We start from the raw sequence: 13,878 nt of genomic DNA on the forward strand, positions 1-13,878 counted from the left end.
TTAACTGCCACTGGCATTTTATACTTTCACTTTAGTCCCCTCGTGGACTTCCTGACACACAAGTGGTTGCTGCTTCATGTTCAAAGCACAATTATGTGGAAGTGACACCGTGAACCACCTGCCTCACCGTCTCTGAACATTTTGCAACGTGTAAATAATTATTGTAATAATTACTGAGCTTTAAACACAGGTTTGGCTGAATGCATTAAAGAGACACACCCAGTAAGTGATTGTGCATCATTTTTGAATCTATAATTCTAATCCTGAATATCTGAACGGGATCATTCACATATTCTAATCCTGATCTTATTTGGGAAATGTGTCAGAGCTTAGTTTTTTTTGTCAGTTTTTCCTTTTTTTTTTTTTTTTTGATCAGCCTTGAAGTTGGTCTCCCCTCAGCCACAAAGCGGGCTTCTATTGACTGGTTCCAGGGAGCGTATTGATGGTTCCATAATTTGGGCACAGGAACACAAAAAGGCTGACCCCCGCTGGGCTCAGCACGACAGCCCAGTCAGCAGGGAGGCTTGCATTTATTAGCCTGGGAGAGGAGCTCCCGCAGAATTAAAGCACATTCACCCACCCATTGATCTCTGTCATGAAAACAATACTCGCCTCCCTCTCTGGCAGTGAGCTAGGCACTGCGTGCTCTGAGGTAATTCAGCGGCCATAGAAAACAGGATGGCTCACACCCTCGGGCTCTAAGTAAACTATTTGAAAAGTGAGAGGAATAGGATAAAAAAACTAAGCCATATTAGATTATCAATCCACCTGTCCAATTGTATTATGCCATGATTTAGGATGAATGGTGGGAGAATATGAATGCAGCTGTTGTGTGTTCCAGGGAGCAGAAACCAGTCTTTGTTTTTTGGCTGTGTTGTGACATGTTGAATGCTACTTTCTGTGACGCTGGAAGATTCAGAGCACAAGTTTTTCGCTATTTTTGAGCCTGCGGATTGAAGCGAGGCATAGGCCTCTCGCTCCTTACTGAACCTGCTTTTTTTTGGCGTTGGTGGTTATATGAGAGGTAAAGCATGTGGCTGAGTAGCTTCCGTCTCTCTCAGTCATCTTATCTACTGGCCAGTGGACAAGGGTAATACATAGGATACAAGAGAGGGAGAATCAGGACACCTTGTTCCAACGCTGTGAAGCCCCACCATCTTGGTTTCTGTTAATCCAGTGATAATGGCCTTCATCAGCTCCAAAAATACCAGAGTCAGTCACAAGGAGGACAAGGCCTTTCAGTATGTATTCGCTGTATGATGGCGTGCACATGTGCATGAAGCATCGACCTAAGACCACGTTACAGTTCACCTGCCCCATCTCCACACAAGAATCTGAGCAAATTGAGTTGTTGGTAGATGTTTTAGTCTGCAGGCCTTCCTCTGGACATACATGAAACAACAGAGTGTCTGGAGGAAGCTGCATAAGGGAAGTTCCCTTTGTGTAATGGTAAGATGTGTGTGTGTGTACACACACCCTGACTGTTGACCCAAGGAACTCGAAGGGCTTTGATTCTTCCCTCAGCAGCCAGTGTCCAACGAGGGGAGGGGACGTCTGGACTGTCCGGCCAGCTCCTCGCACACAGGCCGCAGTGTCAACACACGACACAAGAAGAGAGAGAATGTCACACATAGTTGAAAGGAGCAGTGCGTCTTATTATGCCACCTAGAGCTGCTTTTGTCAGCTGGGGATTGATGTGTGGAGGGGAAGGGCTCTGGGAGACGCCATGGCCTGGTATGGGGCCTGCCGCTGCCACGTTTGAAGTCGCTGTCGGGACGAGGCCTTTCATATTTACAAAAAAGAGAGGAAAACTCAAGGGATGGCCGTGATTGGCACACTGTTTTGTTAGCGCAATAAAATGGCTTGAGCTAATCACCGTTTTCACCCGCCCTGCTCATCAACTCTCTCGCAGCCCCAGGAGTTTTAAAAACAGTGCTTTGCCGGCACTTTTTGGCTCCTCAAACATGAAACTTCCTTTAATCTATTCTTACTCAAAAAGCCATTCAAACATCTTACATAAATTATGCTCTTAGCATTAGCATCAAAGGCAAGCACCATCTCTCCTCGTGCTGTCAGAGAACTTTTTTTGATGGACAGATATATTGAGGCTTGCTTTATGGATAGCATATGCGTATTGTAATTCCAAAAGCGACTTTGAAACTCAACCGCATCCCTCGGTTACAGCGAGAAGCAACTCCTAAACCGCCATCAGAGTTTGCCTTCGTTCATTTTATGTCAGAAGAATACAGTTAAAAAATGTAACAGGACAAAAATTAGAGCAACGTCTACTTCTCAGTCTATCAAAACTAGTTCACACTGAAAATAGTTCACTTTACGACGTTGCTTTATCATTTATATGTCATGCAGTTTACATTCATATTTTTATTCATAGTTATACCTGTCAATATCTGCCTGTCTATAAATAAACCGTGTTCTTATTGTGGTCGTGGTGTGAAACCTGGTGATCTTTTATCTTCATTTTGACATTATGCTGCACATAATGATGAGATTAATGACCTCTTCCTGCCTTTCTTTGTAGCTCCAGTTTGTTCAGTGCTACATGCTTTTTTATATATAGTTCAACAGGAAGAGCATCCACATACAACATTAACTATCCTTTGTACTCAGGATAAAAAGGAATGATCCCGTGTCCTTCCTCTATCTTGCAAATAGGACAAAGAAAACTTAGTGGTGTTGGCTAGTATACCTCAAACAGTTATGAAAGGGCACGGTCCAGACCTCTTTTTGTGACTCACACAAGTTTTCTTTCATAAACAAAGATGAAAGAAAAGAAAGATAGAAGAAAGAGAGAGAGAGAGAGTGTGTGTGTGTGTGTGTGTGTGTGTGTGATGGGGGAGACAGTAAATAGACCCTATTCTTATCTTTGTTCATGGTGTGGAAAGGGAAAGTCAGGAAACACACAAAGGGGAGAAAGGAAAGTGGAAACAAAGCCAGGTACAAGATAATGACAAGGTCAAGTGTGCGCTCAATGGCTCAGTTCAGTCGGAGAGAGATAAGGCCCAACCTGCTGACAAGGTGCGTGCAGCAGAGGGGAATGGGAGGTCAGGTAAAGCTGTGGGGACAGCTCCACTGATTTCAGTGTCTGTGCAAAAGCAAGCAACACCAACTCACCAGCACCACTTGCTGGAGAAAGAAGCACACGCAGCTGATTGGTGCACAACGTGAGCACACAGACATTTTAGCTCAGATGGTGGCAAAAAAGAAAAGTTTTTATAAGATAACTAAAAGCACAACCAACTAAGGTAGCATGTCATTAGTGAGATTAGCTCGGAAAAGTGTTCGGACAAGTGCTGTAAAACCAAGGGAAAGTTTCATTTTCCCCATCACTGCCTTGCACATATCATCGTGTCTGAGTCCAATGTTGTGTGATGACAGAAGTGTGGGAAGCTTTGAACCCCCCCACCCCACCAAAAACAATGCTGGCTTGAAAGGCACACTGCCAGTGCATTCATGAAGTATTTCCTGGAGCAACTCCAACAATAACCAACAACTTGACTGGAAAAATTCTCATCTTCCTTTGATGTTTAAGGTTCTTCTCTTTCCGAGAGGCACATCATTGTCTGAGTAAAATTTAAAAAGGCACCGAGCTCCCATCTGACACCGAGCATGACATTAAGTATGATTTCAAACGACAACAAATAAAGTGTGAAGGGGCTACAGGCTTGCAACTTACTTTCACAGAGCATAAAGGATAGGATTAGTTGAAGGCTATCTCTGATGTGTCACTCATCTCTGAGAGAGAGGAGAAGAAGAACACAAGATAAATTGGTGTTTGGTGGATCAGCAAAGCCAGAAAGGAGAAAGAGAGATGGAGCGATATGCTTCAGTAGATATCTGATACAAGTGATCGAGATACTAACCCTAATGCTGATCTGGAATTCGGATCTCATGCCTGGATGAAGGGATAAAAACCCTTTGGGGTGTTTCAGGCAAAAAGGGAGGTCTTGGGCAGATACTGAGAGGTGGGTTGGGTCAGTGGGACGTCAGGCAGCACTTTGACCATACTGAGCCTTGAAGATGTGAGGAGCCGAGGGTCTGTTAAGTCCTGCACAGCCAGACTCAGGGTGAGCACTGAGAGAAAACACCGGGAGAGTGGGATTGAAGTGAACTACGGGGAGCAGCCTGGCTATGCTGTTGTGACTGATAATGGAGCAGGTCAGAAGCTCTTTGCCCTCCTTCATTTGCCTGCTTTTGAAACCATACAGTTGTCTTGTGGAAGCAGGGAATTCAGGGAATAATGCTGTCTGATTGAATAGATAAAAACCACAGTGACATTACATCAGTGACCAACCAGAGGTACCTGGACCCCAGGTGGTTTTTATGGAGTATAGAGTTTGTAGTTTAAATAAAACAGTTATGTCTGACTTATCGATACAATCATTTAGAATACTGAGACACATGATTAACATAAACAGCTAAATGTTGATGGCTAAATTAAATGGTGGATCCTAATGAATACATAGGGAAAAAAAAAAAGGAATACATAAATGTTTGTGAGCAAAAAAGAATAAAGAAATGGTTTGATTTACGTTTGTTTCTCGTTGTTTTTTTAAAGCTGACAACAGGTGGTGAAGAAGTAGCCTGCATGCATTTATCTGAGCATGATGTACTGAGTAAAAAGGTTTTTCTGTCATTCGTCATGAAGACAGATGATGACTTGACTCCAGACTCCTGTTCTCTACAGTCACTTAAACAAATAGCTCTTTTATTTGAGCTGATATTGCCATCTAGTGGTGACAACAGTAATCCATTCCTCATCATTTCTGCAGGTCCTTTTTAGACTGTATTTGAAATAAGTGTCTAAACTATCAAGATGCACATATGGCCAAAATTAAACAACAACCTTCTTCCAGGAGGAGGCAGCCTTAGGGCCAAAGACGGAGGCTCACACAAGCACAAAGTCCCTGCCAGAGCCTCTGCTCTGTACACAGAGGATTAATCAGCCTTAGCAGGGGCCTTGATGGAGGGGGGAGCGGAGCAAGTAGAACATGGCGGACCCTCACTTTATCAATCAGACAACTCTTCGAATTCCCAATCCAAATTGACCTGCCAATGCAATGGCCAAGCTCTATAAATAAATTACTTTGAATCGGAGGTAGGTAGCTGTCAGGTGCAGTGAAGGAACAATCCCTCCTTCTGCTCTCCCTGGATGGAAAAATGTGTCTGTCTGCACGGCTCGCTACTTTTCTCACAGAAGAATGAACAGTCGGACTGGACGACACAAGCAGACAATTATGGAAAGAGCTTGTTTTTTAATGTATGTTAGGCTTTGGCTGGGTTCCTCGCCATATGCACGGTAGCTTTGATGCAAATGTGGGATAAAGGAGTTATTTTTACCTCACGGCGCATTTGTTGATCCCCTAAGATGATCACTGCTGGCTCAAGCAAAGCCGCAATAACCTTAAAAAGCAGGAGACGTTAAGGATAAGTGTGGTGGTGTAAGTGGTAGTTTTGTAATTAAACTGTAACCTGCTCTCCTTCGATGAGAATGAATCTCAGAACTGCCAATACGTCCTTGCATTAGTGCTGACAAGACAAATTCTCTGACACTCATTGTACTTGATGAATACAGTGATTTGGACTCTTACTCTCATTAGAAACACGACCACTACTGTGTTGCCTGTGTACTATAATCCTTCACCTGTCCCCTTACTCCCAGGATGTAAAGTCTCTTCTAGAGGCTCTTACATCCAGGAAGTTTCACGGCATGAACAATGGTGTGAGTGGGGCTAATGTGAGGAGGGCTCGCTCTAAATCTCAGTTGTGCTCATCTCCTGCCATCCCGTGTTTCACCTATGCAGCCGGCTGTCACAGTGACACAGTGTGCTGTCCATGCTGCATCTCTGTTCCCGGGTCATTCATTGCTCCAGAATGATAAGTGGCTCTGCCCTGGTGTGGTTCGTCGTGCTGCACACACAGTCAATCACAGGGCAGAGCCACAGTTCAACAGCAGCCTGTGGAGGACAGCAGAGCAATAACAAAACTCGAGGTGACATCTGTATCACCTGAAGTGACAAAAGAGTTTTTGACTTTAGGTCCAATACAGGACAAGCTGTGCTATTTCTGCTTTCACCGTAGTGACTGTTAATGAACAACAGCTAGTTTCTAGTTCTGTTTGTCGGCTTTTAAAAGTGGCATCTAGAGAATAAGCAGTTGGCAGACCATAGGTAAGAGAAAAAAAAAAACAGGTTATAAATAACATTTGAGGATATCAAGCACTGAACAACACACGACTACTAAATTATGGAAAGTGCTCGATGTTATGCTATTTATACATAACATATAATGTAGGGTGAGTTGACCCTTGAAGGGTCAAACCATCAATGTCAAACTGTGCATGGTGCCTACGCTGCCAAGACTATGACTTGAACTCCCTCTGGGATTACCCTTAACAGAGGCCTGTACTCCTGGTGCTGTAAGATGTTCTGAAGTTCGGATGTGTGTGTGTGTGTCTCTCTCTCTCTCTCACACACTCACACACACACACACACACACACACACACACACACACACACACACACACACAAACTTCACGGGAGATAAATGAAAAGAAAATGAATGTAGTCCAGAGCTGAATTCATTTTACATCCCGCTGAAAGCTCAGGGAGCAGTGAGGTGTCATGCTAAAGCACTAGATGGCAGCACAGCTGCACTGCTGCATTTCCTGACTGAATATTTAGACATTTCACCTGATCATGTGTATGACATAACATGGCTACATACAATGCAATATCTGTCCACTTACCTGCTGTTAGATTGACATGCTACCTGCCCTAAAACTCCTCATGTGTGCACCATCATCCCCAGCAAGGCAAAAAAATCCAATAACATGGCTGACTAACTGCTCAGCCTCCATGTCATGCTGTTGTGAGCTTGCACGCAAAGAAATATACATAAATTAAAGTTGAGCTCTGACATCCACTCATTGGCCTTTCCTAAAACCCCCTCCGGAGATGAAGAAAAGTCTTCTTTTAGAGGAGAATATTCCTGTTACTCCTCTGGACCTGATCTCTGTTTGCCAGGTAATTCCTGAAACTTGGCACTCTATCAGCAAAAGGGAAATTGGGCTTAAGATGTGGAGCCCCTCTGGTCGCACAGAGTGTCTTTAAGAAGGCTGAAGGGTAAGTTTGATGTTGACAGTCTACTCTATGCTGTTGTACTTTTTAAGCTGCTGTTTCTGTGTATGTGCAGGACTGTCATTTTGCACAAATCCTGCAGAGTTTGTCATCTTATATCTTGTACCATCTTCTCTTATATCAAATTCCACCCATACATTCCTACATATACGTCATCAGGCTTGAGAATGCCAAGAATGCACTGACCTGGTCCAAACTGAGACCACGGGCTGTCCATATTGTGTTTGTGAATGCATCATGCGGTGTTGGCACATATAAATACTTATCTGACTCCGAGATTCTTGCCGTCATGATTCATTCCATCATGGCTGACTGTGTTCCCCAGAGCGTGAGAGAGAAGCTTATCATCTGTCTCCTCATTTCATGCCCTGTAGCAGGCAGTCTCCAACGATGGAACAAACTCAGGATGTAGCCGTCGCTGACACGCCTTCATTGCTACACAGGAGACATATAGGGGAAGCAGCATGCACATATTTAATCACCATATTCAAAAGCAGTTTCAGGTGTGATATTCTCAGAAAATATGTAACCTTTCCAGTGCAGAGTTTCCAGGATAAGGTGAGCTGGCTACAACCTTAAAATGTGCTGTAAGCTGAGATAACCTATCCAATATCAGCAGCTAATGAGGCAGAAAGAAGAGCTGAAGCAGACAGACACCATCATTTCAACTCCATACGTTTTCTTGTGCAAGATAAGCTTTGTCAGAGGTCAGATACTGTGTGATAGTTTGACCAATTTATAGCACTATTTCTGGCAACGGCTGTCGATTTGATGGCAGCTTGGATTGCCAGCCATGGTGAATGAGCAGCTGCAGTGCTTTTGGCTCACAGGGGAAATCTGTTTGGGCTGCCTGAAGTTGAACTGCAGAGCACTTTTACTCCTGGTGAGAAGATTGCTGTCATGTTTTATTGAACGTTGCCCCCAGCACCTCTCATCCTTGACAATCTGATTCTACCAAGGTCCACCTCGTGACCTTAATGTTCATCCGATGGGGTGTTGCAATTCACTCGGACTGACCCTTCCATCAACCTCATCAGCCTCATAGGTCCTTTGGGTAGCATTTATAGGCCACTCTCAAAGTAGATTAATATCTTTGCTGTCTACCTGTATTGTATTTAACCGTCCTTGCACTTAAATAACCCGTCATCTTTGCCCTTTAGTTCAGTCGTCTGATTACAGACAAGTCCAGACATCATTCATCATCTGTTTTAGGTACTCTTTCATTGTTAAGATGCACAGCCAACAGCCTCCCCATACTGAGTATATACATGTCCTTTTGGCAAACATATCACATTTGGGTCAAGGCCTCTCAGCTTGCCAGCAACTGAAATAAAAGTCTCCTTGAGTGACCTCTAGAGCTGTCACCCAAACTGTATTGTAGTTGAAATTTAATCCACTATAGCTGTCATGGAGCCAGTGATGCTGCCATAAAGAACAAACCCAAACCCCTATTATTAATTTTACCAACTTAACCTCTACACAGTTTCTATAAAACCAGGAAAAAAGGATGTTTTTCTCCTGTCTCAGTGGCAAAATGAAACATTTCTTTTTAGGGATTTCCATATAATAACACTACAGAGGAGACTAGTTGTGGATCCAGCCACTTAAGTCTGTTGAAAAAGCAGCGTTAAATGCTGATGTCAGCTTGCTAACAGAATCACACAGACAATGCTACGGTTACAAACTGATATTTAACAGGTGTCGTGTTTACTTTGTTCACCATAATTTACTTCATTTAGCATGTTAGCACACTTAGTAGCACTGAACACAAAGTGCAGTGCAGCAAGTGAAGCGAGTAAGTAAAATACAGACGCCGACTGATGGAAATGTCATCTGGATTTTCACACTCTCGGAGTCTCGGAAACATTATGAAACATTATTACATTATGAACTGATGGTGGTTATAGACAGAAGTCAGTAAATTACGATGGTGAATAAAGCATTATCAGGATTAATATGTGTACCAGAACATCAGGCTCATGGTGACATGAGATCAAATGGCAAATCACCACCACCGTCACCACGATCCATCCCTGTGGGAAAGTTAAACATCTGCAAAAAAATGCCATGGCAAACAATCCAGTAGTTAGATATTTATCTAACAACATCAAAGCGGAACAACCTGAATTTCAATTTAAACCTCCACGCTGCCAGCGTGGATACAAATTAAGAAATAAATGATAGATGAATGAGATAAATCGGGGAATAATGAGTCTTCTGTGCTTAATTGTGGCCTGAATACTGCATCGCAGATTATCCTTTCCTTCCCCTCTTCCTTAAGACGACTGAATCACATATTAATGAGCGGATTTTTAAAACATGAGGATTCTGTGTGTTACAAATGATCTTTGCAGGAGACAAATTAACTGTTTGATAAATATATTCTTCTTTTGGCTTAAAAAAAGAAACAAATCTTTAGATGTCAAGATCTTATTATTGTTTTATGTCACTATTAACATATTTCTTGGATAATTGTCGAGACAAAGGCCCCCAGTAAGAATTGTTTTCTCCCTCAGACACATCAAAGCTGCCTCATTAGGCAAAAAAGAAGGCATGAAAAGAGAGAGGTGTTTGGATTGAGAAGCAGCCTTTGCACAGCAACAACAAACTTCTGGTTCCTCACAGTCAGATTCCATCTGGATTTTGCTTTTTCAGACAGCTGCGAGACGACACCGGGAGATGACATCAGATTTTTCTGTCTTTAGGTATTTTGCCTCAGCTGAATGATCCTCAAGATCCTCCAGCAATCAGCACAAGAGGGGAAACCGAAGGAAAACTAGAAAGACTGATGATGATTTCCCTGAACAATAGGTCCAGTGTCTAGAAGCATGTCTGCATTGAACAGACATTGTGCTGGCATGTGAGAGCTGCTCTTGGATTGCTTTAGGAGCTCAGACTGAGCGTGGAGACAAACCGAAGCATATGCTAGAAATCTCAATCAGACATATCCCAGATTGGACTCTGACATGACATGCAGTTTTGTTATTTGTCGAGACATGAAAACACCAATTCGATCGTCAGTCAAGAGTAAGAGCCAGTTTTCGTGCACTGGTGCTGTGTTAACACGGCGTGCGTGTACCTGTGTGTTCACAACAGTACATATTGACTGTACACAGGGCTGCAGAGCTCTATCCTCTCTGCCTTGGTGTGTCTGATTTCTCTGTTGTGGTGTTGGGATTACTCCAGGGATTAACAGGATACTGGCAGCACCCGTTGATGGGACAGAGATGACAGGTCCCATCATGTAGTCTCCCGCTTCAACCCCTCACTACTCCCCAGACTTACAGCAGCACAAACAGCAGATTACATGACTACGACAGCAGGGGAAGAAGTCACACACCACACAGTGGAGATTAGGCTGAACAAACTCTTCTTCTGCTGCCTGGGGGTTTTCAACCCAAACACGGAGAGCTGCCTCTCATGGCTCAGTTTGGGCTGGATTAAGAAGCTGCAGAAAGCATTTTTCTGCAGAAGACTTGGGAAGAGAAAAACTACTCTTATTCCAATCAAGTAAAGAAGTAAAATAGCATTTTAAATTTGCAGTTATAAGCATCACATATGCATTTCCACACTTCTGGCAGGACCTTCATCTTATATTAGATAAAATGATTCAAATTCATGTACCTGAAACATTAAACACATATCCTGTAACCATAATCACTTGGGATCACACAGCCTAATGCAGGTCTGCGACTAGCTTTGAAGCAGCATTAATCTGTATGTCTCTAGGACCCTGAACCCTGAAGAGAGCTTGCGCTCCTGTGTGTATTTGCACCATCTGAGCTGGTGTTTGCTCAGGTCTCTGCTTTGTACCTTTTAAGTTTTACAGACTTGCAATTGATGTTTGGAGAGCAGCAGCTTGAGTGGGAGAGAGCAGTGGATGCTGTACAGACGTGTAATATCAAAAGGCCTCCAGTCGCCTCCCTCCTATTAAGGACACACAAGACATTTTCTCTGTCATTTAATAGGAAGAGGCCTCAAGCATATCAAAGATTTGCTTATCCAGTGAAGAATACAATGGAAAAGTGCGCTTTTGTACTATAGTATTAGTGGAAGGCCTTTTATTCGTAGCAGTTTGAACAATGTGCACTCTTTGAAGGTTTATGGGATGAGAAAGTATAGGCAGAGCCTACTGCAGGTGGGAGCACCCTTGACTGTAATTGTGTGTAGTGACTGACACGATTTTAAGAAAACTCTGTGTTATCTGAAGCTTGGGTGGGTGTAGTTGGTTTGGAGTGCAGTTTGCCCCGTGTCTCCTACAGGTACATGTTGTTGCCACCAAGCTCTATTCAGTTTAGTAAGCCCGGTAACCCTCTGTGCTCAATTCCCTTTTTATTCTGACGAGTTTCCTGTCTGGTAGCAGAAGACGCCAGGTCTGAATCCAGAAAAATAATGAGTGTTAAAAAGTAACTTGATGCCAATATTCTTATGAGTTAATTAAACACCTTCAGCAGATTTGAATACTGAGCCATATTTACAGAGGTGTTGATGTATCCTGTGAAAAAATGTCAACACACGGGGACTTAAAATAACTTCCAATTCAAACAAGTCAAAATCTATCAACATAGGGAAAGTTGCTATGAACACAGCTCTCAGGCAAATTATGGATGAAAACTCTGTGTACACACATATTAACACCAGTGGCTACCACATTTTTTTTTACCTTTCATAATTGACAACAATAAAAATGTTATTTTAAAATTATTTGCAGTGCACACTCTTACTGATCCTCTTTCTGAATTAGCACTGAAAATGAGAACGGGAACATCAGAGCGTTCTGTGTGGCTGAACGCACCACAGCAGAGGCTACCTTTATCTGTCAAACAGAAGGATGATGTACATTGAAAACACATTCTCTTCCTCGTGGCACTCACATCTATCACCACTTTATGGCCACTCTCCCCACCCTAACACGTCTCTGCTGTGACATCCATCTATGCCAGGGTCCTAACTTGCATATGTGGAGTCCTGCGTTGTTTTCTCGGTCCTCAAAGTGTTCGTAACATATTCTTGACATGTTTAACCATATGCTCTGTGAGCTCTTCTGGATCCTTCTTATACTGTAGGGAGTTGTTAGATGAAGGTCAGAAAAATCTGATTTCTTTTTTTTTTTACACAGCTTAATGTCATGTTAAATGATGGGTGAATGTCTGACGCATCTGACAAGTGATGTGCGTTATGTGCTACATCAGGTGACTAAATAGGCTGTTTCCTTACAAGAGCACGCCTCTGCTATTTTAATGGCGATTTGGTTGGGAGATTACTCAACCATTCTACTGCCAATCCCTCAAGGCAAAACTGTCTAATTTACATAGCAGCGCAAATTGTGGTTCTGTTTATGTTTCAGCTATTAGGGTCTGTTGAATCTTGTGGAATATTTGTGCTTGTATGACAAGCATTCATGTTGTGTTTGTACAGTCTCCAGTTCAGTGTTTGTCAGTATGCATGTGCACCCACACCGAGGGATATGATGTATGCTGCTACTGTATACTCAGCACATCTTCTCAGCCATTGTTAAAACAAAGTGCAGTTGCTGTTTCGCCGTGTGCGAGGAACAGGTAAATAGGAAAGGATCTAAACTATCCTACGGCATCATTACAGCACGCTGGAGCAACCCCAACACACTGATTCTGCTGCTGCTGCTGCTGCTGCTGCTTATCACAGTGCTGCAGTGCTAGGGAGGAGCTCAAATAAGCTCACAGCAGTAGCTTGTGGCAACTTCCTCCTCTCTCCAGATACTGTGAGGTTTGGTCACACTCTGTGTGTTGATATGTTGGTTAATCCTCTTTATTAGTCAATAAAGCCGTGGTACATTTGCAACTACAAGTCTGCAAACAAGTAACTTTTGTTGGAGTAAAAGACGTCAGTAGGTGCAGCAGGTTCTACAGCTACAGCTTTTTTTTATGATTCTGAAAGATGCAAGATGATTATATTTCATCCTGTGGAAATCTTCTCTGTGTTCCCAATATATGTATATATATATGTATATATATATTTAAACAGAACATGTTGCACATTTGTGTCACGGCTCTTGCACATAAAAGTGTACATGCATGAATATCAATTCGACTCATCTGCTCATTAAGTTTCTTTTTAAAAAATGAGCCAAAACCTAATAATTTCTGATGTAAATGGGCAGCAAGCAACACTCACTCACCTTTCACTCTACCGACATGTAAACTGCTCTTAACCATCAGAGGGCACTAAAAATCCACCTGATGCTTGAAGACATTCAGAGCACATGAGAATGGAAATTCAAACGAAGTTGAAGTCTGGTGCATTTGCTTGATGGGCAGTGTGTGAAAAACTGTAAAAGGTTTCAAATGTGGTTATAATTATAAGGTATGATGAACCTTTGCCTTTAATCAATCTCTAAATTGTGAGTGAACCATAATGATGAGGTAAGTGTGATGCAATTATGTCCTAATTAGCCTGATTTGCCCTAGTTGAATTAAAAGTGTGATTACTGCAGTACAGGCACTCCACAAGTCAAGGTCTGAGAAGGTTGAAATATCTTGACTTTGTAGAAAATCAACCACAATTTAAGGGGGAACAATAACAAATGTGTGATTTAGGAAGGTACTGAGTGAAATGGTGGGGAATTGTGGAAAACTGGAGAAATGTGATGTTGCTCTTTGCAGACAGTGGTCCACATCATGAGAGAAGAATCATTAGACAAACCAAAAATAAATTAATTAATCTGGTTTTAAGACATGGTGGA

This window comes from Anabas testudineus, chromosome 9, assembly GCF_900324465.2.
Source record: "Anabas testudineus chromosome 9, fAnaTes1.2, whole genome shotgun sequence".
Lineage (NCBI taxonomy): Eukaryota > Metazoa > Chordata > Actinopteri > Anabantiformes > Anabantidae > Anabas > Anabas testudineus.